This window comes from Pristiophorus japonicus (genome assembly GCF_044704955.1).
Source record: "Pristiophorus japonicus isolate sPriJap1 chromosome 24 unlocalized genomic scaffold, sPriJap1.hap1 SUPER_24_unloc_1, whole genome shotgun sequence".
Taxonomy (NCBI): domain Eukaryota; kingdom Metazoa; phylum Chordata; class Chondrichthyes; family Pristiophoridae; genus Pristiophorus; species Pristiophorus japonicus.
The window spans coordinates 2,564,977-2,592,133 of NW_027250648.1; the positions used below are offsets into that span (position 1 = coordinate 2,564,977).

At 47.4% G+C, this 27,157-nt stretch overlaps 1 pseudogene; it reads right to left on the reverse strand.

Moving 5' to 3' along the window:
- Positions 1-216: 216 nt before the first annotated feature.
- On the reverse strand, positions 217-27,088 carry LOC139241177 (zinc finger protein 271-like; annotated as a pseudogene).
- Between the last annotated feature and the right edge of the window lie 69 nt (positions 27,089-27,157).

The following is a 27,157-nucleotide window of genomic DNA, read 5'->3' on the forward strand; positions in this document are numbered from 1 at the left end:
ACACCTCAAGATTAACCCGCACGGCGAGTTTGCTGTCAGTGCAGAGAGACGAGAAAGACCAAAGTGCCATTTGGCCCTCTGTGTGGCCCTGAAGGACTGTGTCCAGGCTGAAGTTCTGTTCCCACCGTACGATCCTCCCCCAGATTATCCTCTCTGAGCCCCAGCCAGGTGATGCTAAACACCCAGGTGGGAAAGACAAAAATCCACAGCAATGTGTTAAAATCAAAGCTGATTTATTTCCCATTGATCCAGAATATTAAACTCAAACCCCCAACTGTCAGAATGAACATGGTTCAGTCCGGGATGTGATTAACAGCAGCAATAACAGCAGAATCCCACCCCTGCAGTCACTTGTGAACTCGCTGGTGTGTCAGTAGGATGGATGAACGAGTGAATCCTTTCCCACACACGGAGCAGGTGAACGGCCTCTCCCCAGTGTGAGTGCGCTGGTGTACAGAAAGTCCAGATGATCGACTGAACCCAGTCCCACACACTGAGCACTTAAATGGTCTCTCCCCACTGTGAACACGTTGATGGCAGTTCAGTTCCGCTGAACTTTTAGAGCACTTACTGCAGTCCAGGCATTTAAAAAGTCTCTCGTCAGTGTGAACTTGCTGGTGAGTCAGCAGGTTGCATGACTGAGTGAATCCCTTCCCACACTTGAAGCAGATAAACGGCCTCTCCCCAGTGTGAACAAGCTGGTGTCTCAGTAGATGCTTTTTGCTTTTAAATCGCTTCTCAGTCAGAACATTAAAAAGGTCTCACATCAGTGTGAACTCGTTGGTGTGCTAGCAGGTGGGCTGAACGAGAGAATCCCTTCCCACACTCAGAGCAGGTGAACGGCTTCTCCTCGGTGTGAACTTGCTGGTGTATCAGAAGGTCGGATGACTGAGTGAATCTCTTCCCACACGTGGAGCAGATAAACGGCCTCTCCCCAGTGTGAACTCGTTGGTGTGTCAGCAGGTTGCATGACTGAGTGAATGTCTTCCCACACACCAAGCAGGTGAACGGCCTCTCCCCAGTGTGAACTCGCTGGTGTCTCAGCAGGCTGGATGACTGAGTGAATCCCTTCCCACACTCAGAGCAGGTGAACGGCCTCTCCCCAGTGTGAGTGCGCTGGTGTACAGCGAGTTTAGATGATCGACTGAACCCAGTCCCGCAGTGAGAGCACCTGAACGGTCTCTTCCCACTGTGAACACGTTGATGGTACATCAGTTCCCTGGAACTTTTATAGCACTTCCCACACTCCGGGCACTTAAAAGGTCTCTCCCCAGTGTGAACTCGTTGGTGTCTCAGCAAGCGGGATGACGAAGTGAATTCCTCCCACACTCGGAGCAGATGAACAGCCTCTCCGCGGTGTGACTGCGCTGATGTCTTGATAGGCCAGAGATTCGGCTGAAGTCTCGTCCACACACACAACACGTGTACACTTTGTCCCCACTGTCAACGGTGCTTTTTGCTTCCATATTGAGAGGCTGATGATATTCAGGTCCCGATGAATCGAGTGACTCTGTCAGATCTTGATGCGGTGTGGGATTTGAGTTTCCCGTCTGCAAATCCTCCCCTTGCAATACCTTTAAAATTAATTTAAAACAGGAAAAAGGGAGTGTGAGAGAGAACCCAAAGAGGCAGGATAGTGATTTGAACTTACTGAATCTGATAATTTGTGGGGCCGGCACATGAACAAAGTGACCATTAACAGAAGCCGGATTGTCCTAAAAACTAAATGTCTGACTCTGGCTAGGTTCAGTTCTACATTCACTGGTTCCCCTCCCTCTCCCAAGTACTCAGTAAGATAATGGGAATAAAGGTGGATAAATCACCTGGACCCGATGGCTTGCATCCTAGGGTCTTAAGAGAAGTAGCAGCAGGGATTGTGGATGCATTGGTTGCAATTGACCAAAATTCCTTGGATTCTGGGGAGATCCCAGCAGATTGGAAAACTGAAAATGTAACGCCCCTATTTAAAAAAAGGAAGCAGACAAAAAGCAGGAAACTATAGACCAATTAGCCTGACACCTGTGGTTGGGAAAATGTTGGAGTCCATTATTAAAGAAGCAGTGGCAGGACATTTGGAAAAGCAAAATTCGGTCAGGCAGAGTCAGCATGGATTTATGAAGGGGAAGTCATGTTTGATAAATTTGCTGGAATTCTTTGAGGATGTAACGCACAGGGTGGATAAAGGGGAACCAGTGGACTTCCAGAAGGCATTTGACAATGGTGCCACATAAAAGGTTACTGCACAAGATAAAAGTTCACGGGGTTGGGGGTAATATATTAGCATGGATAGAGGATTGACTAACTAACAGAAAACAGAGAGTCGGGATAAATGGTTCATTCTCGGGTTGACAATCAGTAATTAGTGGGGTGCCACAGGGATCAGTGCTGGGACCCCAACTATTTACAATCTATATTAACCACTTGGATGAAGGGGCCGAGTGCAACATAACCAAGTTTGCTGATGATACAAAGATGGGAGGAAAAGCAATGAGGAGGACACAAAAAAAACGCAAAAGGACATAGACAGGTGAGGTGAATGGGCAAAAATTTGGCAGTTGCAGTATAATGTTGGAAAGTGTGAGGTTACGCACTTTGGCAGAAAAAAATGAAAAAGCAAATTATTATTTAAATGGAAAAAAATTGCAAAGTGCTGCAGTACAGCGGTACCTGGGCTTCCAGGTGCATGAAACACAAAAGATTAGTATGCAGGTACAGCAAGTGATCAGGAATCTTGGCCTTTATTGCAAAGGGGATGGAGTATAAAAGCAGAGAAGTCTTGCTACAGTTATACAGGGTATTGGTAAAGCCACACCTAGAATACTACGTGCAGTTTTGGTTTCCATATTTAAGAAAGGATATACTTGTTTTGGAGGCAGTTCAGAGAAGGTTCACTCGGTTGATTCCGGAGATGAGGGGCGTTGACATATGAGGAAAGGTTGGATCTCTGCTCATTGGAATTCAGAAGAATGAGGGATGATGTTATCGAAACGTAGAAGATTATGAGGGGGCTTGACAAGATGGATGCAGAGAGGATGTTTCCACTAATAGGGGAGACGAGAACTAGGGGGCATAATCTTAGAATAAGGGGCCGCCCATTTAAAACTGAGATGAAGAGAATTTCTCCTCCCAGAGGGTTGTAAATCTGTGGAATTTGCTGCCTCAGAGAGCTGTAGAAGCTGGGTCATAGAATAAATTTAAGACAAAGATAGACAGTTTCTTAACCGATAAGGGAATGAGGGGTTATGGGGAGCGGGCAGGGAAGTGGACCTGAGTCCATGATCAGATCAGCCATGATCGTATTAAATGGCAAAGCAGGCTCGAGGGGCCGTATGGCCTACTCCTGCTCCTATTTCTTATGTTCTTCTGTAAAATACTGACAATTGTTAAACTGTTTTGCTGACAAGAGAAATCTTGATTTGATTTTTAAAAGATGAATTGTTTAATGGGTTCCCACTGACACTCCTGTGAAGCACCTTGGAAAATTTAACTACGTTAAAGACGGTATATAAATACAAGTTGTAAAATACTGACCGCCTCAGGATCCACCCCTCAAGCCCCGCGATTGGTTACAGAACACGCTGCTCCCTGGGCCCTCCGGCCTCTGAGCTCTCTTCCTGTTGGTTCCCAGGGCAATCAATCACCACTCACCAACATTACGCTGACAGATGAAGTTGAGAGGTTCGGAGGAAGAAATAAATTGAGGCCGTGAATCTGAGTTAAGAAATAAAATTAGAGAAGCATGATTAAATTTATAAACAAAACTATTTAAAGTCAAATCAAATGAATTGTTGCAATTAATATATTCCTTTTGGGCCAAGTGGGAAACAAGTGATGCCTGGGCTGTGCATAGTGTCTGTGCCCGGTTACACAGCGTGTCCCTGGCTCCCCGCTCCAAGTGCACATGTTTCAGCTCACATCCAACTGACTGGATAAACCTCGGCCTTCTAAACCCCATCACACAAATATCAGCATTTGATGTTAAGTTATGCTCAACCTTTATAAATACTGGTTAGGCCTCAGCTGACACACTGTGTTCAATTCTGGGCATCACACTTTCGGAAGGATGCCTACACCTTAGAGAGGGTACAGAAGAGATTTACTAGAATGGTACCAAGGAGGAGGGACTTCAGTTATGTGGAGATACTGGAGAAGCTGCAGTTATTCTCCTTGGAGCAGAAAAGTTATAGGGGAGATTTGATAGAGAGTTCAAAATCATTTACTACTCCTGCTCCTATTATGTTCTTATATTACTTACTAATTAAATAAAGTAGTTGTAAATTAGATTGTTTGTCCGACATCCAGTACTGGATGAGCAGAAATTTTCTCCAAATATTGGGAAGACTGAAGCCATTATCTTTGGTCCCCACCACAAACTGCATTCCCTCACCACTGACCACATCGCTCTCCCTAGCATGAATGAGGGTGAACAAAACTGCTTGCAATCTAGGTGTTATATTTGACGCTGAAGTGAGTTTTGAACCACATATCCTCGGCATAACTAAAACTGCCTTTTCCACCTCGTAACACTGCCTGCTTCAGCCCCTGCCTCAGCTCTTCTGGTGCTGAAACCCTCATACGTGTCTTTGTTACCTCTAGACTTGACTACTCCAACTCACTCCTGGCCTCCCACATTCTACACTACATAAACTTGAGGTCATCCAAAACTCAGCAGCCCCTGTCCTAACTCGCACCAAGTCACGATCACCCCTGTGCTCGCTGACCTACATTGGCTCCCGGTTAAACAACGCCTCGATTTCAAAATTCTCACCCTGTTTACAAATCCCTCTTTTTCAGCCTCACAACCCGACGAGACGTCTGCGCTCCTCAAATTCTGCCCTCTTGAACATCCCTCATTATAATCGCTCAACTAGCGGTGGCCGTGCCCTCAGCTGCCTGGGCCCCAAGCTCGGGACCTCCCTCCCTAAACCCCACCCTCTCTTTCCTCCTTTAAGACGCTCCTTAAAACCTGCCTCTTTAAACAAGCTTTTGGTCACCTGCCTTAATTGCTCCTTTTGTGTCTGGGTGTTAAATGTATGTGTTGTGTCTGTAACGCTGCTGTGAAGCCCTTGGGACATGTTGCTCGGTTAAAGGCGCTATATAAATACAAGTTGTGATTCCAGCAATGGACAGTTTGTCAGCCCGCGGAGGGACAAAGCCTGTCCGACTCACCAACCAATCAGCGTCCTGTAACCCCGTGACGTCACTGTTCTCAGCAGCTCCTGCCCCAAGATGGCGGCCGTTGCCGGGGGGCCTGTCACCGGGAGAAAGCCCCGCGGCTGCCCCTGGGGACCCCGCTCGGGGCGAACGCTGGAGCTGCAGGTTCTTGTTCGGGGCCTGATGCCTACCCCGGGTGTTTAGAAAGCCTCTCCGCCGGTTCCACGGCTCCCCTGCGCCCCGCCGCCGCTTCGTCCTCCTTCCCCGCTCCGGAATCTTCTCTCTGCCTCCGGCCATTGGGCGGCGCGAGTTCGAGGGACACGTCACCTGGGCCCACGGCCTGATTGACAGGAGCTTCCGACCAATGGGCAGCAAGATCGCGGGAACAGTGGGCGAGCGGCCGAAGGGACGAGCGCTGGAACGTGTGGACATCATAAAACGTGCAGACGTCATGACGTCTATGCAACTTGGTTCTCTGGGTGAGGGAGGTGGGGGTCAAGGTTGATGACACTGTGTTGACCTTTGACCTCCCTTGCTCCCCAGTGCAGACCAGGAGAGGTTGCACATTCCAGCTGCTTACTGTGGGGGTTGTCAGCTGATCCCAGCCTGGGCTATAGTGGGGGAGACTGCAGTTAACCTCAGTGCCCTGAGCTCCTGCTGCTGAAACCTGTCCACTCACCCCAGCAGCAAAGGCCAAGTTTGCAAAGGGGGCGTTTTTTGGGCTGTGATGCCCCCAAGGTTGAATAGGCCAACAATCACTGCATACCCTCACACATTGGCCCTTTGGACAGGCACTAGAAGGCAACCAGTGACTATGGAATTCCTCACTGTAGAGGAATAGGAGGATATGGTGATAGGGTGGGAGGAGGGTCGTGTGAAGTTTAAATCCCGACATGGACCAGTTTGGCCGAATGGCCTATTTCTGTACTGTACATTCAATGTAATACCATGAAAGGTCAAATCAAGGAAATCAGCAACAACAAAAACTTGTATTTATATAATGCCTTTAATGTGTAAAACGTCCCAAGGAATTTCAGAGAGTATTATAAGACAAAAACTTGACACCAAGCCACTTAATAGAAACATAGAAACATAGAAAATAGGTGCAGGAGTAGGCCATTCGGCCCTTCTAGCCTGAACCGCCATTCAATGAGTTCATGGCTGAACATTCAACTTCAGTACCCCATTCCTGCTTTCTCGCCATACCCCTTGATCCCCCTAGTAGTAAGGACCTCATCTAACTCCTTTTTGAATCTATTTAGTGAATTGGCCTCAACAACTTTCTGTGGTAGAGAATTCCACAGGTTCACCACTCTCTGGGTGAAGAAGTTCCTCCGCATCTCGGTCCTAAATGGCTTACCCCTGATCCTTAGACTGTGACCTCTGGTTCTGGACTTCCCCAACATTGGGAACATTCTTCCTGCATCTAACCTGTCTAACCCCGTCAGAATTTTAAATGTTTCGATGAGGTCCCCTCTCATTCTTCTGAACTCCAGTGAATACAAGCCCAGTTGATCCAGTCTTTCTTGATAGGTCAGTCCCGCCATCCCGGGAATCAGTCTGGTGAACCTTCGCTGCACTCCCTCAATAGCAAGAATGTCCTTCCTCAGGTTAGGAGACCAAAACTGTACACAATACTCCAGGTGTGGCCTCACCAATGCCCTGTACAACTGTAGCAACACCTCCCTGCCCCTGTACTCAAATCCCCTTGCTATGAAGGCCAACATGCCATTTGCTTTCTTAACCGCCTGCTGCACCTGCATGCCAACCTTCAATGACTGATGTACCATGACACCCAGGTCTCTTTGCACCTCCCCTTTTCCTAATCTGTCACCATTCAGATAATAGTCTGTCTCTCTGTTTTTACCACCAAAGTGGATAACCTCACATTTATCCACATTATACTTCATCTGCCATGCATTTGCCCACTCACCTAACCTATCCAAGTCGCTCTGCAGCCTCACAGCATCCTCCTCGCAGCTCACACTGCCACCCAACTTAGTGTCATCCGCAAATTTGGAGATACTACATTTAATCCCCTCATCTAAATCATTAATGTACAGTGTAAACAGCTGGGGCCCCAGCACAGAACCTTGCGGTACCCCACTAGTCACTGCCTGCCATTCTGAAAAGTACCCATTTACTCCTACTCTTTGCTTCCTGTCTGACAACCAGTTCTCAATCCATGTCAGTACACTACCCCCAATCCCATGTGCTCTAACTTTGCACATCAATCTCTTGTGTGGGACCTTGTCGAAAGCCTTCTGAAAGTCCAAATATACCACATCAACTGGTTCTCCCTTATCCACTCTACTGGAAACATCCTCAAAAAATTCCAGAAGATTTGTCAAGCATGATTTCCCTTTCACAAATCCATGCTGACTTGGACCTATCATGTCACCTCTTTCCAAATGCACTGCTATGACATCCTTAATAATTGATTCCATCATTTTACCCACTACCGATGTCAGGCTGACCGGTCTATAATTCCCTGTTTTCTCTCTCCCTCCTTTTTTAAAAAGTGGGGTTACATTGGCTACCCTCCACTCCATAGGAACTGATCCAGAGTCAATGGAATGTTGGAAAATGACTGTCAATGCATCCACTATTTCCAAGGCCACCTCCTTAAGTACTCTGGGATGCAGTCCATCAGGCCCTGGGGATTTATCGGCCTTCAATCCCATCAATTTCCCCAACACAATTTCCCGGCTAATAAGGATTTCCCTCAGTTCCTCCTCCTTACTAGACCCCCCGACCGCTTTTATAACCGGAAGGTTGTTCGTGTCCTCCTGAGTGAATACCGAACCAAAGTACTTGTTCAATTGGTCCGCCATTTCTTTGTTCCCCGTTATGACTTCCCCTGATTCTGACTGCAGGGGACCTACGTTTGTCTTTACTAACCTTTTTCTCTTTACATATCTATAGAAAATTTTGCAATCCGTTTTAATGTTCCCTGCAAGCTTCTTCTCATACTCCATTTTCCCTGCCCTAATCAAACCCTTTGTCCTCCTCTGCTGAGTTCTAAATTTCTCCCCGTCCCCAGGTTCGCTGCTATTTCTGGCCAATTTGTATGCCACTTCCTTGGCTTTAATACTATCCCTGATTTCCCTTGATAGCCACGGTTGAGCCACCTTCCCTTTTTTATTTCTATGCCAGACAGGAATGTACAATAATCAGATATTAGGACAGGTGACCAAAAGCTTGGTCAAAGACAAAGGTTTTAAGGAGCGTCATGAAGGAGGAATGAGAGACGGGGAGGTTAGGGAGCGAGTTTCAGAGCTTGGGGCCGAGGCACCAGAAGGTTGAGCGATTATCATCAGGAATGCTCAAGAAGGCAGAATTAGAGGAGCGCAGATATCTCATGGGCTGGGGGAGATTACAGAGATAGGGAGGGGCGAGGCCATGAAAACAATGAATGAAAATTTTGAAATCGAGGCATTGCTTAACTGGGAAGAATGTAGGTCAGCGATGCTTCCCCAGCATTCTCGGCACACTCGCCCTCCCTCGCTCACCTGGACCTTGCTGGCTGCAATATTTCAACCTGTGTCCTTGCTTCCACTTGCTTCTGCAAGAAAAAAACACAAAAGGAAAAATAGCACCACTCTGTGAGAGGTCTTCCCTCCACAGCTCAAACTTAGGTTATATGATTTACACTTCTCTTCCCGAATGCTTGAGCAGCAACTCCTATCTATTTAGCTAGTCATTTTTCTTTTCACAAAAACCTCTGTCCAGCCTTTGTGATTTAACAATACAAAAGGTATTTGCAATGTGTTTGCAGCAAGTTCTTTATCTTCCCTCTCGAACAATCTGTTGTGGAAGATAACATGTGACTCCAAATCATTCATTCCAAGTATTTAAAAAAAAATCTAGATCTAGGAGGTATAATCTTAGAATAAGGGGCCGTCCATTTAAAACTGAGATGAGGAGGGATTTCTTCTCTGAGGGTTGTAAATCTGTGGAATTCGCTGCCTCGGAGAGCTGTGGAGGTTGGGTCATTTAATACATTTAAGCGATAAGGGAATAAGGGGTTATGGGGAGCGGGCAGGGAAGTGGACCTGAGTCCATGATCGGATCAGCCATGATGGTATTAAATGGTGGAACAGGTTCGAGGGGCCGTATGGCCGACTCCTGCTCCTATTTCTTATGTTCTTATGGTGGCCGCTGAGCCCACTCCCCCCGCCCTGACCAAATGGCAGCAGCTGACACCCCACCCCCGTGTGCTCACTGACTGGGCCTGGAACCGGGGGGAAACATGGGACCTGCGGGCTGTGATTCGGGGCCTCGGGTCGAGCCCGGGTGTGTGTGAAGCGGATGGTGCGGAGTATTGTCTCTCGGGCCTGGGCCCGCACTCGGACTGCGTGAAGCCTGCGTCCTCCCCGGTGTTTATTAACCCATGGAACTATTTGTGCTACACTTTTCTGACCAACAGGCGACAAGCCCCGCCCCCTGTCAAGCCCCGCCTCCCTCCCGGCCCAAATCATTCCATGCAGATGGTGTCGAGAAACAGGACTGGGGGAGGCATGCACTGGGACTGGGGCAAGGCACTTTGGCTGGGGAAAGGCATGCACTGGGACTGGGGCAAGGCACTTTGGCTGGGGAAAGGCATGCACTGGGACTGGGGCAAGACACTTTGGCTGGGGAAAGGCATGCACTGGGACTGGGGTAAGGCACCTTGGCTGGGGAGAGGCATGCACTGCGACTGGGCAAGGCACTTTGACTGGGGAAAGGCATGCACTGGGACTGGGACAAGGCACTTTGGCTGGGAAAGGCATGCACTGGGACTGGGGAAAGGCATGCACTGGGACTGGGGTAAGGCACCTTGGCTGGGGAGAGGCATGCACTGTGACTGGGCAAGGCACTTTGACTGGGGAAAGGCATGCACTGGGACTGGGACAAGGCACTTTGGCTGGGAAAGGCATGCACTGGGACTGGGGAAAGGCATGCACTGGGACTGGGGTAAGGCACCTTGGCTGGGGAGAGGCATGCACTGCGACTGGGCAAGGCACTTTGACTGGGGAAAGGCATGCACTGGGACTGGGACAAGGCACTTTGGCTGGGAAAGGCATGCACTGGGACTGGGGCAAGGCACTGGGACTGGGGCAAGGCACCTTGGCTGGGGAGAGGCATGCACTGGGACTGGGGCAAGGCACTTTGGCTGGGGAAAGGCATGCACTGGGACTGGGGTAAGGCACCTTGGCTGGGGAGAGGCATGCACTGTGACTGGAGCAAGGCACTTTGGCTGGGGAAAGGCATGCACTGGAACTGGGGTAAGGCACTTTTGCTGGGAAAAGCATGCACTGAGACTGGGGTAAGGCACTTTGGCTGGGAGAGGCATGCACTGGGACTGGGGCAAGGCACTTTGGTTGGGGGAGGCATGCACTTGGACTGGGGTACCGCACTTTGGCTGGGGAAGGCACTTTGGCTGGGAGAGGCATGCACTGGGACTGGAGTAAGGCACGTCGGCTGGCCCTTGCTGTCTTCTGGGGAGCTCTGTCCTCTGTCGCATCAGAAAGTCAAAGTGGATCGAGTTACAATTTGCAAAGTCAGTAAGACCTTGGGATGGGCGGTTCCAGTGACAGATTCCAGTGAAACTTCAGGGTGTGCCTTATCCTCCAAGAGGACCAATCATAGACAAAGGGTGGAGTATGGCAGCCATTTTTGCAGTACAAATAAGCACATCCTTTATTAACCCGCTCCCTCCCTCCGCCCATCTCTCACCCCCTGACTCACCCGCCATGCATGCTCAGCTCACACTGCCCGGCTGATTGATGGCAGATCCCGACCAATAGGGAGAGCTGCAGCAGGGCTGAAGGCCCGGGCAGGCGGTTGGTCCTCCCACCAATCAGAGTGTGTGAAGGATGGGGCTTGCGGCCCAGATCTCCCTCATTGGCTGAAACTCTGCCCCATTGTTAAAGCTGCTTTCTCTCAAACTCCAGGAGGAAACGGGTCCTTTCTGTTGTGGCTTTAAACAGATGAAACCCTGTGGGTTGGAGCAAACATTGCAGCATTTGGTAGTGACATGGATTGATTCAGGCCAGACAGCAAATAACAGTGTAGTTGTTTCTGTTGAAACAGATGAAACCCTGTCGTTGTGGAGTGTCCTGGTCAACCATGTGTACAACAAATGTTGTCATGGAAGTAAAGGATGGTATCAAATTGAAAAAAAGTATATAATGTTGCAAAGGACAGTGGAAGGCCAGAGGATTGGGAATTTTTTAGAAACCAGCAAAGGACAACTACAAAATGATAAAGACAGAGAAGATAGCAGATAAGAGCAAACTAGCAAGAAATATAAAAACAGACAGTAAGAGCTTCTACGGGGATATAAAAAGGAAACGAGCAGCTAAAGTAAACATTGGTCCCTTAGAGGATGAGACTGGAGAATTAATAATGGGAAACACGGAAATATGGCAGAGACTTTGAACAAATATTTTGAACAAATACGTGGCTTGAAGAGTGCTACAGCAGGGAGGGATTCAAATTCCTGGGACATTGGAACCGTTTATGGGGGAGGTGGGACCAGTGCAAACCGGATGGTCTGCACCTGGGCAGGAGCGGAACCAATGTCCTAGGGGGAGTGTTTGCTAGAGCTGTTGGGGAGGAGTTAAACTAATATGGCAGGGGGATGGGAACCTATGCAGGGAGACAGAGGGAAGTAGAATGGGGGCAGAAGCAAAAAATAGAAAGAAGAAAAGTAAAAGTGGGGGGCAGAGAAACCTAAGGCAAAAAGGGCCACATTACAGCAAAATTCTAAAGGGGAAAAGTGTGTTAGAAAGACAAGCCTGAAGGCTCTGTGCCTCAATGCGAGGAGTATTCAGAATAAGGTGCACGAATTAACTGCGCAGATAGCAGTTAACGGGTAATGTAATTGGCATCATGGAGACATGGCTCCAGGGTGACCAAGGCTGGGAATTCAACATCCAGGGGTATTCAACAGAAAGGGAAAGGAGGCGGGGTAGCATTGCTGGTTAAAGAGGAAATTAATGCAATAGTAAGAAAGGACATTAGCTTGGATGATGTGCAATCGGTATGGGTGGAGCTACGGAATACCAAGGGGCAGAAAACGTTAGTGGGAGTTGTGTACAGACCACCAAACAGTAGTAGTAAGGTTAGGGACAGCATCAAACAAGAAAAAAGAGATGCATGCAATAAAGGTATCATGAGTGACTTTAATCTACATATTGATTGGGCTAAACAAACTGGTAGCAATGCGGTGGAGGAGGATTTCCTGGAGTGTATTAGGGATGGTTTTCTAGACTAATATGTCGAGGAACCAACCAGGGAACTGGCCATCCTACACTGGGTGATGTGTAATGAGAAAGGACTAATTAGCAATCTTGTTGTGCGACACCCCTTGGGGAAGAGTGACCATAACATGGTAGAATTTATTAGGATGGAGACTGACACAGTTAATTCAGAAACTAGGGTCCTGAATTTAAGGAAAGGTAACTTTGATGGCTTGAGGCGTGAATTGGCTAGAGTAGACTGACAAATGATACTTAAAGGGTTGACGGTGGATAGGCAATGGCAAACATTTAAAGATCACATGGATGAACTTCAGCAATTGTACATCCCTGTCTGGAGTAAAAATAAAACGGGGAAGGTGGCTCAACCGTGGCTAACAAGGGAAATTAAGGATAGTGTTAAACCCAAGGAAGAGGCATAGAAATTGGCCAGAAAAAGCAGCAAACCTGAAGACTGGGAGAAATTTAGAATTCAGCAGAGGAGGACAAAGGGTTTAATTAAGAGGGGGAAAATAGAGTACGAGAAGAAGCTTGCCGGGAACATAAAAATTGACTGCAAAAGCTTCTATAGATATGTGAAGAGAAAAAGATTAGTGAAGACAAACGTAGGCCCCTTGCAGTCGGATTCAGGTGAATTTATAATGGGGAACAAAGAAATAGCAGACCAATTGAACAAATACTTTGGTTCTGTCTTCACGAAGGAAGACACAAATAACCTTCCGAAAGTACTAGGGGACCGAGGGTCTAGTGGGAAGGAGGAACTGAAGAAAATCCTTATTAGGTGGGAAATTGTGTTAGGGAAATTGATGGAATTGTAGGCCGATAAATCCCTGGGGCCTGATAGTCTGCATCCCAGAGTAATTAAGGAAGTGGTCCTAGAAATAGCGGATGCATTGGTGATCATTTTCTAACAGTCTGTCGACTCGGGATTAGTTCCTATGGACTGCAGGGTAGCTAACGTAACACCACTTTTTAAAAAGGGAGGGAGAGAGAAAGCGAGTAATTATAGACCGGTTAGCCTGACATCAGTAGTGGGGAAAATGTTGGAATCAATTATTAAGGATGAAATAGCAGCGCATTTGGAAAGCAGTGACAGGATCGATCCAAGTCAGCATGAATTTATGAAGGGGAAATCATGCTTGACAAACCTTCTGGAATTTTTTGAGGATGTAACTGGTAGAGTGGACAAGGGAGAACCAGTGGATGTGGTGTATTTGGACTTTCAAAAGGCTTTTGACATAAGAGATTGGTGTGCAAAATCAAAGCACATGGTATTGGGGGTAATATACTGACGTGGATAGAGAACTGGTTGGCAGACAGGAAGCAGAGAATTGGGATAAACAGGTCCTTCTCAGAATGGCAGGCAGTGACCAGTGGAGTGTCACAGGGCTCAGTGCTGGGACCCCAGCTCTTTACAATAAACATCACTGATTTGGATGAAGGAATTGAGTGTAATATCTCCAAGTTTGCATATGACATTAAACTGGGTGGTGGTGTGAACTGTGAGGGGGACGCCAAGCGGCTGCAGGGTGACTTGGACAGATTAGGTGAGTGGGCAAATGCATGGCAGATGCAATATAATGTGGATAAATGTGAGATTATCCACTTTGGTGGCAAAGATAGAATATTATCTGAATGGTGGCAGATTAGGAAAAGGGGTATCATGGTTCATCAGTCATTGAAAGTTGGCATGCAGGTGCATCAGGTAGTAAAGAAGGCAAATGATATGTTGGCTTTCATAGCTAGGGTATTTGAGAATAGGAGAGGGAGGTCTTACTGCAGTTGTACAGGGCCTTGGTGAGGCTTCACCTGGAATATTGTGTTCAATTTCGGTCTCCTAATCTGAGGAAGGATGTTCTTGCTATTGAGGGAGTGCAGCGAAGGTTCACCAGACTGATTCCCGGGATGGCAGGACTGACATATGAGGAGAGACTGGATCAACTGGGCCTTTATTCACTGGAGTTTAGAAGGATGAGAAGGGATCTCATAGAAACATACAAGATTCTGACGGGACGGGAGGTTAGATGCGGGTAGATTGTTCCCGATGTTGGGGAATTCCAGAACCAGGGGACACAGTATTAGGATAAGGGCCAGGCCATTTAGGACTGAGATGAGGAGAAACTTCTTCACACAGAGATTTGTTAACCTGTGGAATTCCCTGCCGTAGAGAGTTGTTGATGCCAGTTCATTGGATATATTCAAGAGGGAGTTAGATATGGCCCTTACGGCTAAAGGGATCAAGGGGTATGGAGAGAAAGCAGGAATGGGATACTGAAGTTGCATGAGCAGCCATGATCATATTGAATGGTGGTGCAGGCTCGAAGGGCTGAATGGCCTACTCTTCCTCTTTTCTATGTTTCTATGTATCGGTCCCCCACTTTTGCGGAGAAGTGGGGGACTTAAAACAATCACGATCACTCGAGATAATCTACGAATCAAACTAATAGGACTAAAGGTGGACAAATCCCCTGGACCTGATGGCATCCTAGGGTCTTAACAGAAGTGGCTGCAGAGATATTAGATGCATTGGTTGTAATCTACCAAAATTCGCTAAATTCTGGAGAGGTACCAGTGGACTGGAAAACTGCAAATGTAACACCCCTATTCAAGTAAGGAGGGAGACAGAGAGCAGAAACTATAGACCAGTTAGCCTGACATGTCATTGGGTAAATACTGGAGTTCATCATTAAGGAAGTAGTAGCAGGACATTTAGAAAATCATACTGCAGTCATGGTTTTATGAAAGAGAAATCATGTTTGACAAATTTGCTGGAGTTGTTTGAGGATGTAACGAGCAGAGTGGATAAAGGAGAACCAGTTGATGTTGTATATTTGGATTTCCAGAAAGCATTCGATAAGGTGCCACACAAAAGGTTACTACACAAGGTAAGAGCTCACGGGGTTGGGGGTAATATATCAGCATGGATAGAGGATTGGCTAACTAACGGAAAACAGAGAGTCGGGATAAATGGGTTATTTTCCGGTTGGCAAACTGTAATTAGTGGGTTGCCGCAGGGATCGGTGATGGGGCCTCAACTATTTACAATTTATATTAATGACTTGGATGACAGGACCGAGAGTAACGCAGCCAAATTTGCTGATGATACAAAGATAGGGGGGAAAGCAAGCTGTGAGGAGGACGCAAAGAATCTACAAAGGGATATTGATAGGCTCAGTGAGTGGGCAAAAATCTGGCAGATGGATGAAAATGAGGTAAAATGGCAGGTTATCTCCTTTGGTAGGAAAAATAAAAAAGCAGTACAGAGGGATCTGGGGGTTCTTGTACATGAAACACAAAAAGTCAGCATGCAGGTACAGCAAGTAATCAGGAAGGCAAATGGAATGTTGGCCTTTATTGCAAGGGGGATGGAGTATAAAAGTAGGGAAGTCCTGCTACACCTGTACAGGGCATTAGTAAGACCACATCTGGAGTACTGCGCACAGTTTTGGTCTGGACTTGTCTCCATTCCCGTGCCAAGGGGATTGCGACACCAGACGGGAGGGGCAACATTTGGGGACACTGATTCCCAACAAATTTCCATTCCCCTTCTTTCTGGTGGATAATGGAGGGGCCACTGTGTGTAATGTGCAAGTCAGTAAGAATTGTCAGCAAGCTCTTTCTAATTGGAGATTTTATTCAGTGGAAACTTTGACACTATTGTAGATTTTGTACCAAAGTTCAGTTTGGGATTAAAGTGAAAGTTCATAATTTTATTGCAAGCTGCATTTCTGTTGCTGAATTAAGAGGAAAGATAACACACAGCGTTTCTTAAATGGACACTGCAGCCCCAAGAACACAATCAGCAATATATCCAGAATATTAAAGTCCAGCCCAATTATAGGGTTATTAACATCAGCAGAAACAAACACCAACTGTCAGAATGAACATGGTTCAGTCGGGATGTGATTAACAGCAGCAGTAACAGCAGATTCCAACCCCTGCAGTCATTTGTGAACTCGTTGGTGATTTAGCAGGGTGGATGACCGAGTGAATCGCTTCCCACATTCAGAGCAGGTGAACGGTCTCTCCCCAGTGTGAACTCGCTGGTGTGTCAGCAGGTTCGATGATGTAATGAATCCCTTCCCACACTCTGAGCAGGTGAATGGCCTCTCCCCAGTGTGAAGTCGCTGGTGTGTCAGCAGGTCGGATGAACAAATGAATCCCTTCCCACACTCTGAGCAGGTGAACGGCCTCTCCCCAGTGTGAACTCGCTGGTGTGACTGCAGAGTGGATAACTGAGTGAATCGCTTCCCACATTTTGAGCAGGTGAACGGCCTCTCCCCAGTGTGAACTCGCTGGTGTATCAGCAGGGTGGATGACCGAGTGAATCCTTTCCCACACTCGGAGCAGGTGAACGGCCTCTCCCCAGTATGACTGCGTCGATGAATTTCCAGCGCAGACGGTGATCTGAATACCTTCCCACAGTCACCACATTCCCACGGTTTCTCCATGGTGTGGGTATCCTTGTGACTCTCCAAGGTTGGACGATCAGTTGAAGCCTCGCCCACACACACAACACATTTACAGTTTCTCCCTGCTGTGAATGGTGCGATGTTTTTTCAGGCTGTGTAACTGGTTAAAGCTCTTTCCACAGGCAGTGCACTGGAACACTCTCACTCAGGTGTGTGTGTTTCAGTGCCCTTCCAGTCACACTGATGTTTGAAATCTTTTCCCACAGACAGAACAGACAAACATTTCTCCTTCCACTTTCAAAGGCCGATGATATTCAGGTCCTGATGAATCGATTGACTCCGTCAGATCTTGACGCGATGTTTTTTTTGTGTTTCCTGTCTGAAAATTTCCCCTTCTAATACGCTGTAAAAGGAGATAATAAAACTCATTACTGTCAGTACAAGACAGAAATTCAGAATCGACACATCTTTTCCATGGAACATTCTTTCCTCTCTTGTTCTTCCAAAACTGTAAATCCCTGTCCCACCCATAAATCCAAATCAACACACATTTCTAGACTGTTTCTCCTCCACTCCCAGTTTTCACCACCAATTCTGGCTGGGTTCAGTTCAACACTCACTGGTTTCCCCTCCCTCCCCTGTAGGTGCTGACACTGGCTGGGTTCAGTTCTATACTCACTACAAAGGAATGTAAGAAATAGGAGCAGGAGCAGGCCCGATGGCCCCTCGAGCCTGCTCCGCCATTTAATATGATCATGGCTGATCCGATGATGGACTCAGGTCCACTTCCCTGCCTGCTCTCCATAACCCCTTATTCCTTTATTGGTTGAGAAACTGACTATCTCTGTCTTAAATTTATTCAATGACCCAGCTTCCACAGCTCTCTGGGGCAGCAAATTCCACAGATTTACAACCCTCAGAGAAAAAATTTATCCTCATTTCGGTTTTAAATGGGCGACCCTTATTCAAAGATTATAAGAACATAAGAATTAGAAACAGGAGTAGGCCATCTAGCCCCTCGAGCCTGCCCCGCCATTCAATAAGATCATGGCTGATCTGGTCGTGGACTCAGCTCCACTTACCCGCCCTCTCCCCGTAACCCTTAATTCCCTTATTGGTTAAAAATCTATCTATCTTTGACTTGAAAACATTCAATGAGCTAGCCTCAACTGCTTCCTTGGGCAGAGAATTCCACAGATTCACAACCCTCTGGGAGAAGAAATTTTTTCTCAACTCGGTTTTCAATTGGCTCCTCCGTATTTTGAGGCTGTGCCCCCTAGTTCTTGTCTCCCCCACCAATGGAAACAACCTCTCTGCCTCTATCTTGTCTATCCCTTTCATGATTTTAAATGTTTCTATAAGATCACCCCTCATCCTTCTGAACTCCAAGGAGTAAAGACCCAGTCTACTCAATCTATCATCATAAGGTAACCCCCTCATTTCTGGAATCAGCCTAGTGAATCGTCTCTGTACCCCTTCCAAAGCTAGTATATCTTTCCTTAAGTAAGGTGACCAAAACTGCACGCAGTACTCCAGGTGCGGCCTTACCAATACCATATACAGTTGCAGCAAGACATCCCTGCTTTTGTACTCCATCCCTTTCGCAATGAAGGCCAATATTCCATTTGCCTTCCTGATTACCTGCTGCACCTGCAAACTAACCTTTTGGGATTCATGCACAAGGATCCCCAGGTCCCTTTGCACCACAGCATGTTGTAATTTCTCCCCATTCAAATAATATTCCCTTTTACTGTTTTTTTTCCCAAGGTGGATGACCTCACACTTTCCGACATTGTATTCCATCTGCCAAACCTTAGCCCATTTGCTTAACCTATCCAAATCTCCTTGCAGTCTCTCTGAGTCCTCTACACAACCCGCTTTCCCACTAATCTTAGTGTCATCTGCAAATTTTGTTGCACTACACTCTGTCCCCTCTTCTAGGTCATCTATGTATATTGTAAACAGTTGTGGTCCCAGCACTGATCCCTGTGGCACACCACTAACCACTGATTTCCAACCGGAAAAGGACCCATTTATCCCGACTCTCTGCTTTCTGTTCGCCAGCCAATTCTCTATCCATGCTAATACATTTCCTCTGACTCCGCGTACCTTTATCTTCTGTAGTAACCTTTTGTGTGGCACCTTATCGAATGCCTTTTGGAAATCTAAATACACCACATCCATCGGTACACCTCTATCCACCATGCTCGTTATATCCTCAAAGAATTCCAGTAAGTTAGTTAAACATGATTTCCCTTTCATGAATCCATGCTGCGTCTGCTTGATTGCACTATTCCTATCTAGATGTCCCGCTATTTCTTCATTAATGATAGTTTCAAGCATTTTCCCCACTACAGATGTTAAACTAACCGGCCTATAGTTACCTGCCTTTTGCCTGCCCCCTTTTTTAAACAGAGGCGTTACATTAGCTGCTCTCCAATCCGCTGGTACCTCCCCAGAGTCCAGAGAATTTTGGTAGATTATAACGAATGCATCTGCTATAACTTCAGCCATCTCTTTTAATACCCTGGGATGTATTTCATCAGGACCAGGGGACTTGTCTACCTTCAGTCCCATTCGCCTGTCCAGCACTACTCCCCTAGTGATAGTGATTGTCTCAAGGTCCTCCCTTCCCACATTCCTGTGGCCTGCAAATTTTGGCATTGTTTTTGTGTCTTCCACTGTGAAGACGGAAGCAAAATAATTGTTTAAGGTCTCAGCCATTTCCACATTTCCCATTATTAAATCTCCCTTCTCATCTTCTAAGGGACCAACATTTACTTTAGTCACTCTCTTCCGTTTTATATATCGGTAAAAGCTTTCACTATCTGTTTTTATGTTTTGCGCCAGTTTACTTTCGTAATCTATCTTTCCTTTCTTTATTGCTTTCTGAGTTATTCTTTGCTGTCATTTAAAATTTTCCCAATCTTCTAGTTTCCCACTAACTTGGCCACCTTATACGCATTGGTTTTTAATTTGATACTCTCCTTTATTTCCTTGGTTATCCACGGCTGGTTATCACTTCTCTTGCCGCCCTTCTTTTTCACTGGAATATATATTTTTTGCGCACTATGAAAGAGCTCCTTAAAAGTCCTCCACTGTTCCTCAATTGTGCCACCGTTTAGTCCTTGTTTCCAGTCTACTTTAGCCAACTCTGCCCTCATCCCACTGTAGTCCCCTTTGTTTAAGCATAGTACCCTCGTTTCTGTTACAACTTCCTCATCCTCAATCTGTATTACAAATTCAACCATATTGTGATCACTCATTCCGAGAGGATCTTTTACGAGGAGATCGTTTATTTTTCCTGTCTCATTACACAGGACCAGATCCAAGATGGCTTGCTCCCTTGTAGGCTCTGTTACATACTGTTCTAAGAAACAGTCCCGTATGCATTCTATGAATTTCTCCTCCAGGCTACCCCCTGCGATTTGATTTGACCAGTCGATATGTAGGTTAAAATCCCCCATGACTACTGTCGTTCCTTTTTCACATGCCTCCATTATTCCCTTGATTATTGCCCGCCCCACCGTGAAGTTATTATTTGGGGGCCTATAAACTACGCCGACCAGTGACTTTTTCCCCTTACTATCTCTAATCTCCACCCACAATGATTCAACATTTTGTTCATTGGAGCCAATATCATCCCTCACAACTGCCCTGATATCATCCTTTATTAACAGAGCTACCCCACCTCCTTTCCCTTCTTGCCTATCTTTCTGAATCGTCAGATGTATGTTTAATTCCCAGTTTTGGCCATTTTGCAACCATGTTTCTGTAATGGCCACCAAATCATACCCATTTGTAATGATTTGTGCCGTCAACTCATTTACTTTATTTCGAATGCTGCGTGCATTTAGGTAGAGTGTTTTCATCCTCGTTTTTAAACCATGATTTTTAGTTTTTACCCCTCCTGCAGCCCTTTTATATTCAGTGGCCCTTTTTGTTTCTTGCCTTTGGTTTCTCTGCCCTCCATTTGTACTCATCTCTTTTCTGTTTTTTGTTTTTGTCTCCTTTTTGTTTCCCTCTGTCTCCCTGTATTGGTTCCCATCCCCCTGCCATATTAGTTTAACTCCTCACCAACAGCACTAGCAAACACTCCCCCTAGGACATTGGTTCCGTTCCTGCCCAAGTGCAGACCGTCCAGTTTGTACTGGTCCCACCTCCCCCAGAACCTGTTCCAATGCCCCACGAATTTGAATCTCTCCCTGCTGCACCACTGCTTAAGCCACGTATTCATCTGTGCTATCCTGCGATTCCTACTCTGACTAGCACGTGGCACTGGTAGCAATCCCGAGATTATTACTTTTGAGGTCCTACTTTTTAATTTAACTCCTAGCTCCTTAAATTCGTCTCGTAGGATCTCATCCCTTTTTTTACCTATGTCGTTGGTACCAATGTGCACCACGACAACTGGCTGTTCTCCCTCCCTTTTTAGAATATCCTGCACTCGCTCGGAAACATCTTTGACCCTTGCACCAGGGAGGCAACATACCATCCTGGAGTCTCGATTGCAGCCGCAGAAACGCCTATCTATTCCCCTTATGATTGAATCCCCTATCACTATCGCTCTCCCATTCTTTTTCATGCCCTCCTGTACAACAGAGCCAGCCACGGTGCCATGAACTTGGCTGCTGCTGCTCTCCCCTGATGAGTCATCTCCCTCAACAGCACTCAAAGCAGTGTATCTGTTTTGCAGGGGGATGACCAGGTGGGACCCTTGCACTACTTTCTTTGTACTACTCTTCCTGCTGGTCTTCCATTCCCTAGCTGGCTGTGGATCCTTCTCATGCGGTAAGACCAACTCACTAAACGTGCCACGTATGTCATTCTCAGCATCGTGGATGCTCCAGAGTGAATCCACTCTCAGTTCCAATTCCGCAAAGCGGTACGTCAGGAGATGGAGGCGGATACACTTCTCACACACGTAGTCCTCAGGGACACCGGAAGCGTCTCTGAGTTCCCACATGGCACAGGAGGAGCATATCACGTGACCGAGCTCTCCTGCCATGCCTTAACCCTTAGATACCCTTAAATTGGTAATAACAATGTTACAGTTCACTTACTGATATAAAAAATAAAAAGAAAAGCTACTCACCAATCACCAGCCAATCACTTACCCCATTGGCTGGTGACGTCACCTTTTGATTCCTTTCTACTTCTATTTTGCTTTCTCTCCCGCTGTAGCTGCACCGGTAGTCTTTTATAGGCCGCTCCGACACTGCTCCCGCCTCTCGCCAACTGCCGCTGGCTCTCGATCTCCCGCTAGGCCTTTTATAGGCCGCTCCGACACTGCTCCTACCTCTCACCAACTGCCACTGGCTCTCGATCTCCCGCTGGGCCTTTTATAGGCCGCTCCGACACTGCTCCCGCCTCTCACCAACTGCCGCCGGCTCTCGATCTCCCGCTGGGCCTTTTATAGGCCGCTCCCGCCTCTCACCAACTGCCGCTGGCTCTCGATCTCCCGCTGGGCCTTTTATAGGCCGCTCCCGCCTCTCACCAACTGCCGCTGGCTCTCGATCTCCCGCTGGGCCTTTTATAGGCCGCTCCCGCCTCTCACCAACTGCCGCTGGCTCTCGATCTCCCGCTGGGCCTTTTATAGGCCGCTCCCGCCTCTCACCAACTGCCGCTGGCTCTCGATCTCCCGCTGGGCCTTTTATAGGCTGCTCCCGCCTCTCGCCAACTGCCGCTGGCTCTCGATCTCCCGCTGGTCCTTTTATAGGCCGCTCCCGCCTCTCACCAAGTGCCGCTGGCTCTCGATCTCCCGCTGGGCCTTTTATAGGCCGCTCCCGCCTCTCACCAACTGCCGCTGGCTCTCGATCTCCCGCTGGGCCTTTTGTAGGCCGCTCCCGCCTCTCACCAACTGCCGCTGGCTCTCGATCTTCCGCTGGGCCTTTTGTAGGCCGCTCCCGCCTCTCACCAACTGCCGCTGGCTCTCGATCTCCCGCTGGGCCTTTTATAGGCCGCTCCCGCCTCTCACCAACTGCCGCTGGCTCTCGATCTCCCGCTGGGCCTTTTATAGGCCGCTCCCGCCTCTCACCAACTGCCGCTGGCTCTCGATCTCCCGCTGGGCCTTTTATAGGCCGCTCCCGCCTCTCACCAACTGCCGCTGGCTCTCGATCTCCCGCTGGGCCTTTTATAGGCCGCTCCCGCCTCTCACCAACTGCCGCTGGCTCTCGATCTCCCGCTGGGCCTTTTATAGGCCGCTCCCGCCTCTCACCAACTGCCGCTGGCTCTTGATCTCCCGCTGGGCCTTTTATAGGCCGCTCCCGCCTCTCACCAACTGCCGCTGGCTCTCGATCTCCCGCTGGGCCTTTTATAGGCCGCTCCCGCCTCTCACCATTATGCCCCCTAGTTCTAGTCTCCCCTATCAGTGGAAACATCCTCTCTGCATCCACCTTGTCAAGCCCCCTCATAATCTTACATGTTTCGATAAGATCACCTCTCATTCTTCTGAATTCTAATGAGTAGAGGCCCAACCTACTCAACCTTTCCTCATAAGTCAACCCCTTCATCTCCGGAATCAACCTCGTGAACCTTCTCTGAACTGCCTCCAAAGCCTTTCTTAAATATGGAAACCCAAACTGCACGCAGTATTCCAGATGTGGCCTCACCAATACCCTGTAGAACTGTAGCAAGACTTCCCTGCTTTTATACTCCGTCCCCTTTGCAATAAAGGCCAAGATTCTATTGGCCTTCTTGATCACTTGCTGTAACTGCATACTAACCTTTTCTGTTTCATGCACAAGTACCCCCAGATCCCATTGTACTGCAGCACTTTGCAATCTTTCTCCATTTAAATAATAACTTGCTCTTTGATTCTTTCTTCCAAAGTGCATAACCTCACACTTTCCAACATTATACTCCATCTGCCAAATTTTTGCCCACTCACTTAGCCTGTCTATGTCCTTTTGCAGGTTTTTTGTGTCCCCCTCACACATTGCTTTTCCTCCCATCTTTGTATCGTCAGCAAACGTGGCTATGTTACACTCGGTCCCTTCATCCAAGTCGTTAATATAGATTGTAAATATTTGAGGTTCCAGCACTGATCCCTGCAGCACCTGATTGCCAACCCGAGAATGAACCATTTATCCCAACTCTCAATCTTGTGTTATTTAGCCAATCCTCTATCCATGCTAATATATTACCCCCAACCCCGTCAACTTTAATCTTGTGCAGTAACCTTTTATGTGGAACCTTGTTAAATGACTTCTGGAAGTCCAAATACACCACATCCACTGGTTCCCCTTTATCCACCCTGTTCATTACATCCTCAAAGAATTCCAGCAAATTTGTCAAACAGGACTTTCCTTTCATAAATCTATGCTGATTCTGTCTGACTGAATTATGTTTTTCCAAATGTCCATAGTTTCCTGCCTTTTGTTTGCCCCCTTTTATCAATAGGGGCATTACATTTGCAGTTTTCCAATCTGCTGGGACCTCCCCAGAATCCAGGGAATTTTGGTAAATTGCAACCAATGCATCCACAATCCCTGCCGCTGCTTCTCTTAAGACCCGAGGATGCAAGCCATCAGTTCCAGGGGATTTATCCGCCTTTAGTCCCATTATCTTACTGAGTACCACCTCCTTAGTGATTGTTAGTGTCCTCTACCGTAAAGACTGATACAAAATATTTGTTCAGAGTTTCTGCCATCTCCATGTTCCCCATTACTAATTCCCTGGTCTCATCCTCTAAGGGACCAACATTTACTTTAGCCACTCTTTTCCTTTTTATATACCTGTAGAAACTTTTGCTATCTGTTTTTATATTTCATGGTGGTTTACTTTCATAGTCTATCTTACCTTTCTTAATCATTTTTTAGTCATTCTTTGCTGGCGTTTAAAAGCTTCCTAATCTTCTGTCCTCCCACTAGTTTTGGCCACTTTGTATGCCTTTGTTTTTAATTAGATACCATCCTTTATTTCTTTAGTTAGCCACAGGTGGCTCTCTTTTCTTTTACAACCTTTCCTCCTCACTGCAATATATTTTTCTTGACAGTTGTGAAATATCTCCTTAAATGTACGCCACTGCTCATCAACCGCTCTACACTTTAATTTATTTTCCCAGTCCACTTTAGCCAACTCTGCCCTCATATCTTTATAGTCTCCTTTATTTAAGCTTAGTACGCTGGCTTGAGATCCAACTTTCTCATCCTCCATCTGAATTTGAAATTCTACCATGCTATGATCACTCATTCTAAGGGGATCCTTTACTAGGAGATTGTTTATTAATCTTGTCTCATTACACAGGACCAGATCTAGGATAGTCTTCCCCCTGGTTGGTTCCGTTACATACTGCTCAAGGAACCCATCCCTTATGCACTCTATGAACTCTTCCTCAATGTTACCCAGACCAATTTGATTATTGCTGTTCCTTTTTTACAAGCCGACATTATTTCCTGGTTTATACTCCGACCAACAGAGTTGCTACTGTTAGGGGGCCTAAAGACTATGCCCACCAGTGACTTTTTCCCCTTAGTATTTGTTTTTTTCACTCAAACTGTTTCAACATGCTGTTCATTTAGAAACATAGAAAATAGGTGCAGGAGTAGGCCATTCGGCCCTTCGAGCCTGCACCACCATTCAATAAAATCATGGCTGATCATTCACCTCAGTACCCCTTTCCTGCTTTCTCTCCATACCCCTCAATCCCTTTAGCCGTAAGGGCCATATCTAACTCCTTTTTGAATATATCCAATGAACTGGCATCAACAACTCTCTGCGGTAGGAAATTCCACAGGTTAACAACTCTCTGAGTGAAGAAGTTTCTCCTCATCTCAGTCCTAAATGGCTTACCCCTTATCCTTAGACTATGTTCCCTGGTTCTGGACTTCCCCAACATCGGGAACATTCTTCCTGCATCTAACCTGTTCAGTCCCGTTAGAATTTTATATGTTTTTATGAGATTCCCTCTCATCCTTCTAAACTCCAGTGAATACAGGCCCAGTCTATCCGGTCTCTCCTCATATGTCAGTTCTGCCATCCCGGGAATCAGTCTGCTGTACTCCCTCAATAGCAAGAACGTCCTTCCTCAGATTAGGAGACCAAAACTGAACACAATATTCCATGTGAGGCCTCACCAAGGCCCTGTACAACTGCAGTAAGACCTCCCTGCTCCTATACTCAAATCCTCTTGCTATGAAGGCCAACATGCCATTTTCCTTCTTCACCGCCTGCTGTATCTGCATACCAACTTTCAGTGACTGATGTACCATGACATCCAGGTCTCGTTGCACCTCCCCTTTTCCTAATCTGCTCCCATTCAGATAATATTCTGCCTTCGTGTTTTTGCCATCCCTCTCTTCTTCACTCAGAGTTGTTAACCTGTGGAACTACCTGTCGCAGAGAGTTGTTGATGCCATTTCATTGGATATGGTCCTTACGGCTAAAGGGATCAAGGGGTATGGAGAGAAAGCAGGAAAGGGGTACTGAGGGAATGATCAGCCATGATCTTATTGAATGGTGGTGCAGGCTCGAAGGGTCGAATGGCCTACTCCTGCACCTATTTTCTATGTTTCTAATTGTGGTGTTGAGAAGGAGTGGGATCAGGGTGTGAAGGAGAGACAATTGTGGTGTTGAGAAGGGAGTGGGATCAGGGTGTGAGGGAGAGACAATTGTGGTGTTGAGAAGGAGTGGGATCAGGGTGTGAGGGAGAGACAATTGTGGTGTTGATAAGGAGTGGGATCAGGGTGTGAAGGAGAGACAATTGCGGTGTTGAGAAAGAGTGGGATCAGGGTGTGAAGGAGAGACAATTGCGGGGACTGGGACTCCCTGAGATGCTCTGGCAGGGACGCGGCACGGGCCGAGAGGCCTCCCTCTGTGACGTCACCACTCTCTCATGCTACCATTCTCTGATGCTGTGCCTGAGTCCCGGCCCTCGGGCCGCCCGATTGGTTGGAGGACACGCCGCCTCAGCCCTCTAAGCCCCGTCCGCCCTCTCCCTATTGGTCGGAGCTCACGTCAGTCACCGCCGTGGAGTTGATCACGTGGCCCAGTCCGGCTCCCTGCAGGAAACCCCGTGCTGCGGCTGCTTGGACACTGCGTTCGGTTTCGGGGGCCGTTCGGATATTGCGCTCGGTTTCGGGGGCCGTTCGGATATTGCGCTCGGTTTCGGGGGCCGCGGTCGCACGGATACTGCGCTCGGGGCCGCTCCGGTTTGTATTTTATTTTCATTTATCTGTCCGCCCGCGCTTCACTCCGGTATTTATGTGGGGAAAAAACCCTCACAAAACTCACTTTCCGCCGGTGATCCGGGCTCTCAGGTGGGGTGTTTGCTGAGCATGCGCGGTGTGGGCGGGGCCAGAGGGGTGCATGCGCGATGCCTGCCACAACTCAGCGCGGCGGCTGGGG